Here is a 17,079-nt window from a genome sequence, read left to right on the forward strand (position 1 = left end):
AAAAATTCCCCTCCGGGCTTCCCTGGTGGCGCAGTGGTTGAGAGTCCACCTGCCGATGCAGGCAACACGGGTTCGTGCCCCGGTCCGGGAAGATCCCACATGCCGTGGAGCGGCTGGGCCCGTGAGCCATGGCCGCTGAGCCTGCGCGTCTGGAGCCTGTGCTCCGCAACGGGAGAGGCCACAACAGTGAGAGGCCCGTGTACTGCAAAAAAAAAAAAAAAAATTCCCCTCCTCCTTGAATATCATCTTGGGGAAAAAAAGCAAGAAAAGGTGAAAGCAACCTTTAGAGACTGATGGTTTTTATTCCAATGACATTATTTCCTAGAGAAACAGTTTAAATTTTCATATCAGACTAAAGTTAGTGTAAAGGTTTGGCATTTAATTACCAAAAAACTGAAGAAGTTCTATTCTCTCCGTTCAGCTGAGTTATACTGTATACTACAGTTTGCAAATATCTAGTATAGTATGAGTTCTACCTCTTAATCTGCTGTTTTCCTAGGATACTGATGCATCCTATATTATTATCTTTATTTCATATCACAAGGGTATGTACATACCTTGGAACATCAGTTTTAAAAAGCAGATCCCAAACTGAGAAGTAATGATGTATTATGCTTTACTGATAGGACCAAATGCATCTCAATAGCTTGAAAGAAATAAAATGCAGATCATTTTACTTCTGTTTCCTTTGTAAAATAAAATTATATTCAGCCTGAAAAAAAGGTTCAGCAAATATGATAAGGTGTCCTAAATCTGTTCAAATCTACTTGCCAAGAAAAAATGTCTTCCAAGATATAAAAAGAACTTGCACACCCAACCACAGTCACTAATGTTTCTTTTGAAAAATAGGAAAACTAAACGTGGTCACATGTAGAACAAATGTTCAAAGAGGAGAAGGCTGATGCTATAAACTGGAAAGTGGTGACCTTGATTTCAGTCCCAAACCAGAGGCTAGAATGGAGAGTTAGGACTGGACCATGCCTCCTTAGCACAGGAAATGGTGATCAGTTAAAAATAACACGGATTCACAATGAGCAAATCTTGCCAGACCACTCCTTCTTGCTCTCTGCGGCAGTAATGCTAGACTCAATAGCAGCATGGCTTAGAAATTCTGCACTTTAATTTTAGCAAGGGATGTGGCAAGGTCTTCATGATGGACAAGAGGAAAAAAAAATGTGAGCTGAATCACAGTACCATGGATCTGTAACGTGATCAGAGTGGTAATCAATGCCAACCTGATGGAGGCTCTGGTGTGGACCTAGAGGCTCTGTCCTTGGCCTGGTTCTATTTTTTTGAAGCAATGACTTGAATGAGAGTAGCGATGGCAGCTGATGAAATACATGGGTGCATGAAGCTTTAAGGAAATGGCTAATATATCTGGGGACAAGACCAGGATCCAAAAAGATCTCAGCTGGCTAAAAGGAAGGGCAAGTGTAACCTGATTTATATTTAACGGTTCTGCTCTTTGATGATGGATCCTCTGCATTCCCCTTCCAAGAAAGGTTAGCAACAAAAACATCATGCCATTTTAGAAGGCCAAAGAGCATCAAGTTCAAGAGTACCTGCTTTGGAGTCAGACCTCTTTAGGTAAGTCTCTGCTTGTATGAGCCTCAGTCTACCCACAGTAGGGGCTAAGGATACTTACTATGTCATTGGGTTCATGTGAGGATTAAATGAGATGCAAAAGATGCAAAGCATTTAGCACATTGCCTTGCCCATAATAAGCACTCAACAGTTAATAACTATATATAGCTATACACACACACAGTGGCTTAGCAGGAGCATGTGTGAAAAAGACTTGTGGTTTTAATTGACTCCAAGTTCAACATGAGCCAATGATATGATGTGGCCTCCAAAAATAACTGATTCAACTTCAGCTGTCTTTAAAGAGCCATGGTAGGCTGAATATGTGAAGCAACAATTCTTGCCAGATTCCACATGGACAGATCACAATTGAGCCCCGTATTCTGCTCCCAAGATCTCACCATTGGAAAAGACCTTTGTAAACTTAAACTCATCCAGCTAGGAGAGCCTAAGACAACAAGAGAATTTAAAACCCTGGTCTATGAAGAACTGGACTTGTTTAGCCTGGAGAGAATATACTAAGGGCATCATGACAGCTGTTTCAAATATTTTTAGGACAGTCACATGGGAGAAAAATAAACGTTGTTCATTGTGAAGCCAAACTGGCATTAAAAAGTCTTTCGACACAGGAAATGACAGGGGTTTGGAAGAGGCACTAATTGACTGAAAATATATAAACAATAATAATGAAATAAGAGGCTTCACTTTACTTTGAAGAAAGTCTAGTTCAGCCTTGAGCCTTTTTTTTTTTTTTTTTTTTTTTTTTATCATTGGGCACGGAGGACCATGTCTCTGAAAAAGCCCTTTCCAGAGATTTTGATCAGCCTTGTGGTTAGGTATACACATCACCATCCCATTTTCAGGGGATGAAAATTAAGTAAAGGAAAGGCACTTCAGTAATTTTCCCAGGTTTGAATGGAGACTAGAACTCACCACTCCGTTTTCCTCACTGTTCACACCTCTGCCGAAATCAATGGGCTTTGATGCCTCTTACCTCAGTTAGCCATCTCCTTAGAGTCATGAATATGGTGATGGTTGGGATAACATCCCACCACCCCGCCTCTGTTTAAGCTGTATTTATTTGTGTACACTTGATTTTCAAAATTCAGTGCCCTAGAAGAGTGTTATGAAAGCATTTTGGTAGAGATATGCTCTGAGGTACCATGAAACCCAGAGCAATACATCGTGACTTCAGCTCAAATGTGCATGGTTTCTTGAGCACCATCTCTAATTCTCATTTGTGCATTGCCCTGAATACTCTCTCTGTTTTAAAATAAGCTATATTTCTTAAGGAACCAGAATTGAGTGATTTGTATTCTGGTCACAATATGGAGCTTTGATGGAATGGGTTCAGATTTCTCTCACCTGATCACTGCATCTAAATGAGAAAAGAATGGAATCCCATTCACATGCAAATATTACAGAAAACCAGAAATCATTCTGCCTTATAATCAAAACCAGAAAGCTGTTATTGTAGCTCTGCACCATTTCTAGAGACTCTTAATTCACTGCAGAAACCCTGTCCTAAAATGAAAGTCTGGGCAGAATGACATTGTTTCTGCTAAAGAACCACATTGTCTTAATGGCATCATTTCCAAAGCCATGGATGAAATTGACTAACAACAGCTGATTAATTTGAGTACTTTGTCCTGGTCACATATTTGTTTCAGAATAAAAAATTAATTTCAGTCAAAGCCAGGCAGAAATAAAGTAATTAGGACAATGACTGCCCTGGTGACATTTATTAGAGATGGGAAATTAGAGTGAGTGCTTTCTTTTTTTTTTTCTCTTTTTTTTTCTGCGGTACGCGGGCCTCTCACTGTTGTGGCCTCTCCCGTTGCGGAGCACAGGCTCCGGATGTGCAAGGCTCAGCAGCCATGGCTCACGGGCCCAGCCGCTCCACGGCATGTGGGATCTTCCCGGACCGGGGCCCAAACCCATGTCCCCTGCATCGGCAGGCGGACTCTCAACCACTGCGCCACCAGGGAAGCCTGAGTGAGTGCTTTCTTGAGTTAATATTATATTTTACAATCACTATGAACTTCTTGAGGTAAATCTAACACTAGGACTGTTGATTCTGAAGTATTTAAAGTATTGCTTGAAGTTTCCCTCAAGGTTTTTTTTTTATATATATATATATTCTTCTACAAAACGTTATTTGGCAGCAAACTTCAAAGGATCCAACAGTGATTTTCAATTATATTTATTATTAGCTCCATAATCAGCCAACATATTAAAAAGAGCAAAGGCAGTAGTAACTTGGACCACTTGTGCACTGGCATCAAGTTTCAAAGTTACACTTGGCTCTTAGAGAGGGTAACAGATTTGGTGAAGATTTGATCCCAATTCTGTTTTGTGTTGTGTTGTTTCATTTCAGTTTTCTACCAATGGTTTCCCAAGTTTCAGACAATCTTGTTACCTTCACAGAAGAGTAAAAATCAAATCAAAATAGTTTAGGTGTTTTTCTTTAAAAAATGTTTCCTGGGTCCTTATGCCTCCAATCTATTTCTCTTTGTTATTTTCCTTGGATTTTTTTCTTTGGTTTTAGGATTCATTTTAATTACATCATTTCTAAAATTATATGAAATTACTTTGTCTTGAATTTCTATAGTGTTGATTGCTATTGATAAAGTAAAACACAAAAAATGTTCTGATAACTGTAGGTAAATTATATCACTCTGAATTGAAAGTCCTAAGGAAATAGGATCAGTGAGTCAGTAGGTAATGCTTTTTTTTTTTTTTCAGGGTTTCAAATAATAATTTCTAAGTATCATCTCCAGTTTTAACTGGAGACACAACTTTTCACCTCCAGTTCTCACCCTTCTGTGCCATTGCCCTGCTATGAGTCAGTTTCCAAAGGGGGGACTGGGAATTCATTCCTTGGAGAAAAGGATGCTGCTTATACCGATAGCCACCTCAATCAAATGCTTTGGAATTCAAAACAACCTTAATGACTTTATTCACAGCAGCAGAATGTTGTGTTCTTTAAAAACCAAGACAGTACTGTCATGGGGAAGGAACACAGACTGGCACACTGAAAGGAAACAATGAGGAGAAGATGGGGCTTGAGACTGAAACTGAGAGGAATGTCTGAAGCTGCCGCCCTCCTCTGGATAGGACACGGTTCAGCTATTGGTATCAGTTTCTCTGTGGTCTCTAAACAAACAGCTTCAAGTTTGCTAGCCTCTGCTAGAGGCTCTTTCACAACTTCCCTATGACTTATAACTGCAGCTGGAGTGGTTATCACTGGACCAGAACCAGCTACCACTCTCAAAGTTGGCCACAGGCTAGTTACAGAATTCATGCAGCACAGTGATCATCCATGGACTTAACGAGTAAGTTGAGCGTATTGAAAAGTATAGACGGTGCTTCAGTTTTCATCCACCCCAAGGCAAACGCTCAGAGATGCCCCAAGGTCAAGAGGACCTCCCATCAAGGCGGTTGCCACCGACCATGACTTTACAGGCAACTTGTGCAGATTTGTTGGGAGCAGGAGTGCAGATGGCTTATCAGGTCCCATTCTTCCTCTGGCCTCTTCATAATTTTGGAACAAGGTCTTAGCTCTTCATCTGATTTCATTCTTGGAATGTGATACTCCATGTACACTAATGCTGAAATGAGACCATCTTGAACATTCTCAATTATAAGATGGTAGGGGCAAGCCCTTAGTCAGCAGAATAGAGGCTAACATTTTTTTCTCCCACTAAAATTGTAAGATATTATGAAGTGTGCTGGCAGACAATTCACAGTACTTTATAACAGCCACAAGGTTACATTTTCAAAGTGTATATCTCTTGCTTTATTGTCATTACCGATGATCTTATTTACTACAGACATCTACAGGTTGAATCAAGGCAGCAATATTAGGTTAAAATGAAGATGCAGAAATTCAGGTTAGCCAGAAGTCAGTGATTTTCCAGTCACGAATCAAAGCCCAGTAGAACTATTCAATACATGGAGAAACCAACCACCTCCCAGTCCTTCACTCTCTTATTTCACTCACGTTGATGAGGGTCAAGAGCTTTGGTTACCATGAAAGCAAAAGTGGAAGAGAAGAGCAACGGAAGGCTCTACTGGTTCAAGTAACTTATTACCATACAGAAATACACTTTTGAAAAAAACCATCAGGAGTTTAGATTAACAGAAGTAGAGGTTGTTGCCAATAAGACCTCTAGTCTCCGGTCCACTAAAAAACTCAATATGACTTGCAGGAAGAAGGATCCTTGGAATCTGAGTTCCATCTCAACTGATAAAGAGATCCAATGGTGACACAGTGTCCCCCTCACCACCACCACCTCCATCCAGATCCAAAAGCTGATAGAAAATTACATAAAGTCTATGGATAAAATGAATTTAAAGATGTAAGGACTGAGAAATTGGTGAGTACTTGATACTTTGGTTCATTGAGTTTTCTGGATAAAAGGTACCATTATAAAGTGTACATTTATACTATTAAATGTAGCTGCCACAAAATTCGTCTACTAAGTCTCTCTCTTTCGCTTAAAAATATCGTTCTTGGTAACAGCAAGGTCCTACTGTATAGCACAGGGAACTATATTCAATATCCTGTAATGAACCAATAATGGAAAAGAGTATGAATAAATATATGATATATATATTATTGAATCACTTTGCTGTACACCAGAAACTAACCCAACATTGTAAATCAACTATACTTCAATTTAAAAAAAAGATTTAAAAAAAATGTTGTTCTTGGGAAACATTTCTAAGCCTCCACTGGTCTTGAACTTCATAAGAAAACCTGAGGGTCCTTTTTACATGGAAACACAATAGGTTGTCTTTACGTTTGGTCTGTTGTTTAATTTCAACGGCTTTAGCTTCCAAGGTTAGCGATGCAACTTTAGGGCAATGCCAGTGGGAAGTTTATTCAACGCTTTGCCTGTTGTGCTTGAAAGCCATACTGAGTGAACTTGGCCTAGTACTGTGGAGTTGGAATTCGATAGTTTCCTTGTAGTGGAAGGGAAAACAATTTTTGTTTTGCATATAAAGTCTGTGACTAGTTCCATAATGACCATTGCAGAGCAGTGATCTCTCCCTACATAGAGACTGTCGCTTTAATTCAAGGGGATTTTCATGTAAAAATGCCTGTTTTAAAAGGAAAAAACTAAAGATTTCTTTCTCCCTAAGAATCTCATCCAAAACTAAATCAAAACAGAACCTTAAAATAGTTCTTGAAAATATTTTTTAAGGTCAGATAAAGCCTTTGTCAGACCAGGGAGATGTGAAGGAAAATATTTTAAACCATCATGGGACTTTCTAGGAATAGAAAAGGAATGTTGAGTCCCCTCTGTGGTTTTGACACTCTTCTCTTACAGCAGAACTTTGACACTTGGGGCCTTGTTACAGGACCACCTGTCTCTCTCTGAAGACTAATGTGACACCCACCCAAGGACAAAGTTGAACTGAGGCATAATTTCTGCACTTGTAGATTTCCAGTTTACAGGGGAGTACAGATTGAATGATGCGTCCACCCTGTCATAAACATCGCGGATGATGTCTCTTCGCTGACATATTTGCACCTAATTTACCCCATTAGCAAACAAAAAGAAAATTTAAATGAAAACCTCAAACCCACTTGTGAACGAAATGCTTGGTTCATATTCACTTACATACATTCAAGTGCACATACATGAGCAAGATGTGTCTCATACTGGAAGCATTGTGCTTTATAGTTTGCAAAAAACTTTCTTGCCCATCATAACAACTGTGACATAGGTGGGACGCTAGTGGAGAAGGCAGCTACAATTGCCTCCATTTTTTTTTCCAGGTAAACCTAAGGCTCAGATAAGTAATGGTGATTTTTCCTAGGGTCTCTGAGCTGAGTCAGGATTTTAACTTGGATCATCAAGCCCTTACTCCAATTACCTTAAACCTACAATTCACTTTGTCTCTGTCTCTAATTTTTACTTTCTCTACAACCTCTGGAATTTTCTTCCTATAGAACTAAATAGACAGATTTGAAGGAATCCAGGCTTCCAGTATCTGAGAGAACCCATACTACAAAATGATGTGAATCAGAAAAGATTTGCATTTCACTTCTTGGGCCTAACTCCATGCCAAGGTCATGGAATTCCCCCTTTTCTCCAAGTCTAGGCTAGCTGTGCCTCTTGTGGACCACAAATTCCATTTTCGTCCTCCAACATAAAAATTGAAGTAATTCTGCTGGATGCTGAAGAGCTTAAGGAAAGAATCTCTTAGCCACCAGACATCAATACACCCAACCCAACTCTGGTATACTGATGTATTCAGTCCCTGAAAGTTCTTGAACCCATATGCTGAATTTTTTATGTATAGAGGAGCATGACTCTTCCCCACTGAGGACAGAGAAAATAGTCAGGTACAAGAACAGAAACACTTCCGAAACAGTTAACGTCCATCCTGAGGGCAGAGAGCACTATGGTGCTCGTGTAACAGTGTTTCTGAGAGCAGCAACCTAGTGAATGGATTTCTGAGTTTTAGGCTCAGCCAAGAGATAGTATCTAATCCTTCTTCAGTTTTAAATGCCACACACAGAAAATTGCTAATAAAGGTATGGGAGCCACGCCCCCCTCCTTCTTCACCACCTGCTCCTGAGGCAGTAGCTCATTTGTGGGAGTTACCCCTGCCAACAGGACTGTCTGTATGGACCCCTCTATGGCAGAAGGCAGAGAATGGGCATCCCTTGGGCATTTTTCACACTGTGTTTTTCAAGCTGGCACTCCTAGGGGATGATGAAAAATTGATTAGCGTTTCTAAGCATAGCTGGAAATGATTGATGCCAAAGAGCTACGGTGTGGCACCTTCTATTGACACCTTGTTGTGAGGAATCTCCTGGCCTGCTTAGCATGACAGCCCCGGATGCCAAACTCCAATGTTAGTGCAGCCCAAGGCAATAGCTCAAAAGCTTCCATGAGGCTCCTTTGTCAGATTTACCCCTTGATGACTTCCTTCTTAATAAGGAAAAGCTGGACAGCATTGCTGTGCTGCTCTGTACTTTCAAAGGCAAAGGGAGCCAGCCACCATGATCCCCTTAGAAGCTACATGCTTGCCTATCATATAGGAGAAGCATATTGAAATCAGGTAAATAATTCATAGCTAATGCATAAAATAAATTTACATTTGTATAAAGCTGTTCACGTCACCAAGCACTTTTACATTCATCGTGCAATAACTAAAGCAAGTTTCATTATCCTCACTTAATAACTGAAGATGCTGAAGTTCGTGGGAGGTTAAAAAACTTGCCCCAAGGACTTCCCTGGTGGTCGAGTGGTTAAGACTCCGCGCTTCCACTGCAGGGGTCACGGGTTCGATCCCTGATCGGAGAACTAAGATCCCACATACCTCATGGCCAAAAAACACAAAAAAAACCCACACAAGAAAACAAAAATTTGCCCCAGATCACACGACCAGCTGATGGCAAGGCCAGCGCTAGAATCCCAGTCTTCTGATTCCTGAATAGAGGCGATTGCCCGTACATGGCATGTGCAAATATTTCTTAACAATATTCAGCTTACATTTTTATTATCCTGCTAAAGGAATTTTTCTCATCTCTGTTCTCGCTCACCAATTGTATTGCCTCCAGACTCCCACGCATGAAGCATACAGCAAAATAAAAGGGCACCTTCCTGGAGAGGGGAGGTGGGTTGGAATCAGATGCTGCCACATCGTCTGCTGGCTACCTTGGGGGAAGCCTGCTGGGCCTCCTCTCCCCTTTCACACTGGCAGCTCCTCAACATACCAAATGAATAGGCTTGGCCTTTTCTGAGCTTTGTCCTTCTGGCCCCCAGAGTGTGCTGGATGTTTTAAATGGATGGCATGGGAGTGAATGACTCACATGGGGGATGGTAATGAAATTTTGGAAATGAATACCTACAGAAAAGCAGAAAAACTGCAGGCCCTGCAGCACTCAAGGATGCTGAGAGCCTATCTGCTGATGCAAGAGAATTACAAGAACTCTTAATTTGGACTTATTAAATAAAGGGGATAGGAAATTATACAAAATATATGGTACAGTAATTTGTTTTTTAAGGAGACTCTCTTCTCTCTCCTCTTCTTTCCCTGTCTTCCTCTCTCTGACTAGCTACACACACACACACACACACAAACACACGCATGCACAAAGAGACGTACAGGCTCAGTAATTCTATTACCAATACAAGATGAGCTCTTCTCCTCTTTACTGTAGCCCAAGGGGATTTTAGCATAATGACTAAGGTAACAATTTTTGAATAAGAGTTCTTCAGATTTGAAGAGTGTCTTGTTTCCAGATTACAGACTCAAAGCTTTGGCAAACATTATGCCATTCTGAAATCCTCTCGGCAGCTCCGTGGGAGTGAACGGCACACACAGTCTCCCCATGCTGCAGTGAGAGGAACTGTGGGGAGAGAGACTGGAGGCAGACTTGTGTCATGGAAAAGTACTAGCCTGGGAGCTGAGAGGGCTGGGGGCTGGCTCCAGCTCTGCCACTAACCAGATGTGCAAACTTAGGCGAGTCCTCTGACCTCCCTGGGACTCTGTGCATCATCTGGCCACTGAAGAGCTTGCCAAGACAATCACCCAGCTTTCTTCCAGCTCTAACAAGTGTAACGAGACATTCGAACCGTACAGTACAATTTACAAAGCTTTTTCATGTTTATTAACACAATCTTTACTACAACTCATCTCATACGTTAAGGAAACTGAGACGCAGAAACAATAAGGGATTTGCTTGCGGCTCATAGAGCTAAGAGACAGAAGAGCCAGATTAGGGAACCAGGTTTCTGACCCCAAAGCCATGTTCACATCATAACCCCAGGCTGCCTCTGAAGGAAAGACCCTCTGTGCTTTCACTTCCTAGGGTAGAAAAGTGAGATTTTTCAAGAAGAGTTAAAACCAAAACAAAAGTGAGTTTTCAAGTTTACCAATCCAAAAACAGTGACTTTCCAAAGGCCAGACCTTGACCTACCTCTGGAGAAGGGTAAGATTTGACCTCACTGGAAGCTAGAGTCCCCTGGAGAAGACCTCTGTGAAATGTGCACAGTCCAGGCCCATATCCCCATGCATTCAGCCTTATGTAACGGGGGTGTCCCTGGGAACATTCTCTTTATGAAAATATATTTGATAAGGCAAGTTATATTTTGAACAAATGAAGCTCATCTGCACTTTAAGGTGGCTGGTCATCTTAGGAAGTTCCTGCATAGTTTGAAAAGAAAGAGAATATTTTCTAATCCAATAGTTCTCTACTGTTCACATTCCTAGCTAAGTACCAGAGCAACTAGACAAAGAGGGGAGACTTTGACCAAGAGGAACAAATGGGATCAGCGCCCAGCAGTCATGCTGCTCACCACCCTTCAAAACGGAAGCACTCAGTCCAGCAGCTGCTGGCAGTGTTGATTGTTGGGTATTGCTAGCTCACAGCTGAGCCCTCATACCAGTGACTGCCTAAGCTGAAGACAGCTGCCTAACCCAAGGCCACACCCCAATTCCCTGGGGCTGCCTGGGAAATAGCATTTCTCATCAGTACACAACAGTATAAAAACCTGGCCCTTTGCCTCAACCGCAGATAACTCTGCAAGGCCAGTCCAGCTCCAGAGCCTCACCATGGGGTTGGCTGCAGCGTCTGTTGTGGCTGCATCACAGGCCAGCTTATCCCTCTGCTGATCCTGCTTCCCTTACTCCCCCATAAATATACTGCACCCCAATCTCCATCTGAGAGTCTGCTTCACAGAAGCCTGACCTGTCATACATCTTCCTTTCTCTTAATCCTGAGGCAGCAGAAGCTAAAATCTCCACTTCTTTTTCTTTAATTGTTAAGAGCAACCGTCCTGGTCAGGACTCCAGTGGTAGAACCCAACATTGAGGAAGATGGAACATAGCAGTTTGTGAATACTGATCTACATGTACATATGATTTTGGAGATTGGGAACGGACTTTTGAGACGAAGTCATACAAAGAATAGGTGATTTGGCAGAAGAAATAGCATATAGAGGAACTGATGTTGCATAATAAATTAAGAGGAAATTCTACCGCGTGCACAAGCACTTCAACCAGGAAAAAATTAAGCTCTGTCTGACTCCCTCCTGAGGGATCATGTTCTCAAGCCAGGCAACACCTGCTGCAATCTGATCAAGCATACCTTCCATCCCTTTTGAGCAAAACAGCGATGACTTTACTGATAGTGTATTTTCTGCATGAATTCTCTACCCTAAATTTCAGGGCTTTTGTGTTCATGGTTCAATCAGCTTATTATGCCATGAATTCCACACACACCCCCACCCCCACGTAGAGAAAGTAAATTATTCAGTTACAAAATCTGAATAAGTCTGCATAAAGCTAGCTATATCCTAAATCATAGTCAAATCATCATAAGCAAGTCCCATAGTCAATAGCATTTCTCAGGATCTAATGTTCATGGACAACCAAATCACCCCCACTTTGGGCAACGCAACTAAATTCAACGACAGTCATTGTGCACAGCAAGTTACCATTGGATGATGTTGTCTGACCTTCTGAGTTTCCATATTTTTAACTGTAAGTTGGCAAGTGTGAAAAAAAAACTGGAAAAAAAAAAAAGCCATGCTAGCTTCTAACAATCAGGTCAATTCTAATTTGATTGTAAAAATATTAGGTACAAATTATGACACATAATCTGGAGACAGCTCTGGGATGGAAGTCTGATTTTGCCCTCAAATTTCAGGGTTATGCATATTTTTCCAGGTAGCCTGAGGAATTCAACTGAATGGAATTTTCAGAGCAAACCCAATAAGTGCTTGTCCAAGAAACATCGACATCCACAGTCCCTCCAGTTTTTCTACATAGAGACATGTGGATGTCCCCTGAAAATACACACAGTGATACCATTAAAGGGGCAGGGATGGGAAAGGAGTATAATGAATGATTTCCGTAAATCAGACTCACTACCAACATTGTCTTCTCTCTAAATGTGAATTTATGATTTCTGATTAGCCTAATGCAATATAAATTTACAGAGTGACTGCCTGTTGAATAATAGTTTTAATGGTTAGTTTTGAATGACTGGACTCTCCCAGAGAGTGCTGAACACAGAACAAGTTTGCATGTCAATGAAAATGCAGGACAAGAGGGCACAGAAGGACTAGTTAGGAGAAGCGCTTAGAATTAGCATCACTCAGGACGCCGGCAGGAAACAGAAGTGCGCTACATGAGGATGATCCAAGGAAGGACTATTTATGGGAGCAGACAGGACACAGGAAACCATAAGGGGTAGTGCAGAACCCCTGGGCAAGGAATAGTGGAGCTGCTACCACTCCTAGAGCTGAAGGAGAGAGGGGAAGGAGCAATTACTGGAACCCAAAATGAGAAGTGCTGAGAAGCATAATGTAAGAGAAGTGACTTTTAGTCCAGAGAAACAGCCAGCCTGAGGTGACCCCATAGGGAGAAGACAGGGAGTAATACCCCAATCTCCATCTCCTTCCTCTCCCTAATCTACTCTCTCCCTCTCTCATTGGCCAAGACCAAATGAAGCCCCCTTATGTGGTCCAAGGAGGTCAGTCTACTGGCTAGAGAGCAGGTAGAATAAGAAATCCTGAAGGGGCAAAGGAGGATACACCCCATTCCAAAAAATGGAAGATACCCACGATACAATGCATCAAGACTTGAGCGTGAGCATCTTTTTTTTTCCCCTTTCATTCCAACCTGTGTTAAAAATTTTAAAAGCATGGGATAAAATCAATTGAGAAAATCTTCGTGGAAGTAAGTCTTAAGCTACATTTTAAGAAAGAAGGGGGCATGGCTAGAGGATATTCAAGAAAATCATAGGAAGAGATTATTGATGGAAGAGATTATTGGTGTTGCTATCATCTTCATCTGCCCTATCAAATACAGCACAAATACATCACCTGCTATATCAAATAGAGTAAAAACTATGTGCTATCATCTTCCACGTGGGTTTTGCTGTATTTGAAAGCAAGCACCCCAATGACAGTGAGGCCAAAAAGAAGAGATGAGGTAGGTCCACATTTCAGGGAGTTGCTCTTCCTGAGCTCTAATAATGCTGTGTCCAGAACCATGGCTATCTGAAAGCAATCTGTTGATCTTCTAGAGAACAGAGGATGGGAAAATGCTGCTTCACCACTTGTAGGACCAAACATTTTCCTAAAGTCCTGGCTCTAGAATCACATGGATCTAGCTGGGTCTGCACCCTGGCCCTGCCACCTAATAGCTGGGTGATCTTGGGTCAAATTCTATAATCTCGCTAAGCCTTAATGTCCTTATTTGATCATTGGCGATACGCTATCTCCTCCTAGTGTTGTAGTGAGAATGAAAGAAAATAACGTATCTGTATTAGGAAAAGTTCTTTCACTGCAAATATGATTCTGATTTACATCTGATTCTGGCTAGGAAGGAAGGAGGGAAGAAGAAAAAGAAAGAGAAAAAGAAGTAAAGTACTGAAATAGTGGGGTACCTCGGTGTTCAAGGAAGAAGGGAAGAAAGAGTGGGTTAAAACACTCATATCACATACGGACCTCCCCATAGTTCTTATGGTTTCGAGCTCGGTAAATCTCTGAGAGAGGAAGAACTAGTACCATTCCGGGATCCCAGCAGCAGCAGTGGTGCCCATTCTTTCTGGAACATGTGGATATGCGGCTCAGTTTCAACGGTTACAGTCCCTGGTCTCTTCATTGCCCATGTAAATTCCAGGGAGAGAGAATTTCATTGGCTCAGCTTGGATCAAGTCAATCAGCTGGGTAAACCAACCATGGGATGAGAAGAGGCCCCAACAGTCATGCAGGGCACATGACACTGCGAGTCCACCTTTGTGTATCTAGAGGGAGGTCCTGGGGAAGGAGGAATCTGGATGAACCGTGCAGTGTCCTCTATGTATAGAAAAGCCATAGTATATGGGGTCCATCACATAGAAGTCCTCATGAGGTATTAGCTATTATTATTTCAATGATTATGATAGAGGTAGCATTTAGAAATTTAAATTTCTCTTCCCTGTAGATCTGTGGCACACCATTAGCTGTTACTGTTAATATCTATAATTTTTAAATTTTGGGTGTATCCTTTATCTCTTATTAGATTATAAATCCACGGAGAGAAGAGACCATTATATTTCCCACTTTCTCTCTATATCCTTATTATTTAATGCTTTAAAAACAGTAGATGCCCAAATAAATGTGACCTACTCCCTAAAGCTCACTAACCTATATTGATATTAGAACTACTGTAAGCAAAATATGCCCCCATTTGCCTTTCTTTAAAACCTAAGACATAAAAGCAATGTCCACTCAATGAACTGGAAGTTTAGAGTACAATACTTAAAGAAAACTCGAAGAAAAAAATCAACTTATAATATTCAACTCTGTCCAACATTTTCAGTTATTGAAAGTGGCTTGCAATAAATATATGTCTGCTGCCAATTCTGATCCAGTGGCAGGAGCTGCCTGGCATTGTGCTGAAAAGGTATATGAGAAAGAGCCTGAGACAGAGAAAATGCCATAATCAACTATTAATGTCTGGCATGGACGCAGGATTGTGCAGTGGTGGCATGTATGTTAAGTATTTGGCATTCCTGGACCATATTCAGAAATTGAAGTAAATATGAAAATTCAGAATTTACATAGAGAAAACTAAGACCAATTTGAAGCAGGAATGAGATACAGTACTGTAAGTTTGTCCTCAATTTTTAGATAACTTGAGGTTTGATTTAAGGTAGATTATGTCAAGGCAAGATTTATTTACATAAATATTATCTTACTATTAGACATTATCATCATCATTGTGATTATTTAAATGATCCTAGAACAAGAGATGATTATCAAGAGTACAGTTAAGTAATTTGTTACTTACCCTTTAAAGTCATGACTTCCAAATCTAGCATGTAAGTGGTGATTGTGTATAGTTACATTGTATATAATTTAGGCTTGGGTTCAACTATACAAACAGAAAACTCAAGAAAATTTGAATGAGATAGAGACTTACTGAATTTTTCTCGCCCATAGACGTCCCAAGCCAGGCAATCCAAGGCTGATATGGAGCCTCCATAGTCATCAGTAACCTGGTTGTCTTCTATCTTTGTGTTCTACCTTCCTTAGCAAAAGCTCCCATTCTCAAAGCTGCCTCATTGGCCAAGATAGCTGCTGGATCTCCAACCATCATATCTGTATTCTAACTGGGAAGAAAAAGGAAGAAGAAAATTGCAAATGGAAGTGTTTTCCAACAGAGCCAGCCCCGTTTTAAGCAGATTTCCCAGAAGCCTAACTCAATGACTTTCAATTACATTGCAGTGACCATCTCAAGCAGTAAGGGAATATGGGAACTTCCATCTTTTCAGCAGAACAAATTCCCATCTGGGAGATGGGGAGAATGGATATTTTGGTAGGCAACTAATGATCTCTGACACAATTTGCTTATTAGAAACACGCTGTCCTAAGTACCTAGTGATTCCACTAGACCATACACTCCATAGGAGCAGGGACTTGGTCTATTTAGTTCACTATAGACCCCCATCCCACTCTACCCCACCCCCCAGTGCCCAGAACATTGCATGAAATATCGAGTTATTAATTGGCCCACAGTTAATCAATGAATAAGAGGCCGAGTCAGAATTAGAACCCTTACCTGCCCCCAAAGCCCAAACTCCCCCCAAAACGTCCATGTTTTGAGGCCTGTACAAAGAGGTAAATGGTAGAGCTTTGAGAGAAGCTAGAGAGGTAGATTAAAGGCTAAGCAGTGACAGTCCTGAATGCCTTTTCACTAGAGCTTTTAAACACAGATCCCACAGGGGACCAGGGACCATGTAAAGAGAGCAAGAAATGTAAGAGACTCAGTAGAATAGTGCACAAATCCAGGTTAATGCTGCTTGGCCTGAACGCAGACTTTGTCAGTAGAAACAGAGGACTGGGATGAATCTGAGAGACAGCTTTCAGGAGCCACAGGACAATGGCTGTAGGGAAAGGAGGTAGAAGGGATCATAGGCTTCTAATTTATGAGGCAGTGTGGATTAAAATTACATCCAGAGTAACTGATAGGAGATGCTGTCGATTTTTAAATGCAGATGCTAAGAGTATTTTTGCACAGAAAAACCACGAAACGATAGCCAAGGAGCCCAGTAAAATAAGCTAATTCAGCCAACCGACTGGAGGAATGAGATTGTTTTTAACCCCTTGTAGTTACCATGTGCATAATCCTCAGTTGGTTTGGAAAGGTTTTCATTTTTTGTTTTCTGTTGTTGTTGTTGTTTTCTAACAGGTGAGCTACTAGAAAAGAAGAATTCGTGTGAACAAACTACGGAGGACAAGCTCACTGTTCTCTGAATTCCCACTAAAGGGGGAGCCAGCCAGCATTAGCAGCAGCTCTGTAACTATTACAGGCTGAGGGATCGCCCTAGAACATGTCTTCTTTGAAAATGAAAGTCAATATAACACTTCTAAACGTGGCTTTTTAAAACCTGAGTGCTTAAAAGTTTCTACTTCTCCCTTCCGGTCATGATTATCAGGTTTTTGCCCTCGAGCGCAACAAAGCTGCAGAGAAGCA

The 17,079-nt window shown here is 41.2% G+C and overlaps 1 protein-coding gene across 6 annotated transcripts in view; it reads right to left on the minus strand.

Moving 5' to 3' along the window:
* The window catches only part of ZNF366 (zinc finger protein 366), a 335,604-nt gene that overhangs the window by 164,823 nt on the left and 153,702 nt on the right, over positions 1-17,079 (minus strand). For 5 of the 6 annotated variants that reach the window (XM_067730960.1, XM_067730961.1, XM_067730959.1 and 2 more), the window contains one exon: positions 15,526-15,715. The gene's annotated coding sequence lies outside the window, so the exon portion shown is untranslated. The remainder of the gene's footprint in view (positions 1-15,525; positions 15,716-17,079) is intronic. The other variant, XM_067730964.1, reaches the window with a different exon arrangement.

Source organism: Pseudorca crassidens, chromosome 3 (assembly GCF_039906515.1).
Source record: "Pseudorca crassidens isolate mPseCra1 chromosome 3, mPseCra1.hap1, whole genome shotgun sequence".
Taxonomy (NCBI): Eukaryota; Metazoa; Chordata; class Mammalia; order Artiodactyla; family Delphinidae; genus Pseudorca; species Pseudorca crassidens.